The following is a 1,708-nucleotide window of genomic DNA, read 5'->3' as shown; positions in this document are numbered from 1 at the left end:
ACATCTAACCTTTAATAAAATAGTAGAGATATATATATAGATATAGATTATAGTTAGAGATACAATTTTTCCCACGGGTTTGGGCCCCGCAGGAAAAACCTGAAACAGGCACGAAGATCTCCGTATTTTTTCTCCATTATTATTGTTTTTTGGATGCTCTTTCAAAGTTATTTTTCGACAATTTGTGTTATAGCATCCGCAGAGTTAGGATACAAAATTATTTGAGACTGATTTCGTTCCGTGTTAGACATTAATAGGGGTGAACATTGGATTAAAATTGAACCAAACTTTCTAAATTTGAATTAATATAACTTTTTCCGACAAACCGAACTAACCGAACTTTTCTACAAAAACCAAACATATCAAACCAAAAAAATGAATTGTTTCAGCCAGTAATTGAATTAACTGAATTTTCAGATTTTTTTTAAAAAAATCAAGTTTTAATTAGAAATTTGTAATTTAAAAAGTGAATTAAAAATAAAAAATTATTTATTAAACAAAAAATATTTTTATCATCCAATAAAATTTTATTAGAAATTTGTAATATTTGTATCCTTATAAACTTTATTAAAAAATTTAATAATATTAATTTTTTATATAAAAATTTGGTTTGTTCGGTTAACCAAAATTTTATATTAAAAACAAAAACCGAACCGAGCTAACTGATATTTTAGAAACTAAAACCAAACTTCCGCATAAACCAACCGAATTTTCAAATTAATTCAGTTTGGTCGGTTATTTTAATTGAAACCGATATTTTGCTCATCCCCAGATTGTAATTGATGTATGTCTCTTCCTTGTCTATGTTTATTCTTTTGGTTTAAAAATAACTTAAACCTAACTAGAAAAACTCGATCATCCGAAAAAGTTCAAACAAAAATTATTTTTCAAATCTCACAATTATTCAATTTTCTAACATTAATAATTCTCATATATTTCAACCAAATTATTTTTCCCAAAATTCGCAACAATAGATTTTTAAGTAAAAATTTAAACTCGAAAATTCATATACTCATAATTCAATATTATCGTAACTCAAATAATCACAAACTAAGGGGGGTCTATTCAATCTAAACTTTTAATGACTTTTATGGAATTTTAAAATCTAGAGGTATTCAATTTAAACTTTTATATACTCTATATATGTTTAGTGGTATTCAACATGGATTTTGGTAGAGTTTTAAAAAGTCATGTGGTATTCAAACTTGACTTTTTAAAACTCTCCATAAGTCAAGAGGTATTCAAAAAATCCATAGATTTTCAAGGATTCTTATTTTATTGTTCATGTACAAACCTTGAAGCCTTATGTACAATTACAGAAAATCTAAAATATTATTCCACCTATACCAAAGATTTTGATGGATTTTCTTTTTTGAAAAATACGTTATCTCTCTTCTATCTCAAGCCATCTCTAGGGTTCTTCACTCTCTCAAAAAAATTTCTTCTATTCAAATGTATGATTGGTCATTCTTGAATTTATTATATTGCCAATATTTATGTGTAAATATAGATGAATTGTTGTTTTTTTCTTGAATCATTATGATTATTGTATTTCATACATTTCCTTTCATCTCATAAAAACGATGAATGATCCGACATGTGATGAATTGTGTTTTTTCTTGAATCATTATGATTATTGTATACCAAAGGAGTGTCGATTTGAAATTCTTTGTTTGCTTCAATGAGTGTGGGAAGATAACGCCATTTT

Source organism: Primulina huaijiensis, chromosome 6 (genome assembly GCF_012295235.1).
Source record: "Primulina huaijiensis isolate GDHJ02 chromosome 6, ASM1229523v2, whole genome shotgun sequence".
NCBI classification, from domain to species: domain Eukaryota; kingdom Viridiplantae; phylum Streptophyta; class Magnoliopsida; order Lamiales; family Gesneriaceae; genus Primulina; species Primulina huaijiensis.
Note: the sequence above shows the minus strand (reverse complement) of the source record.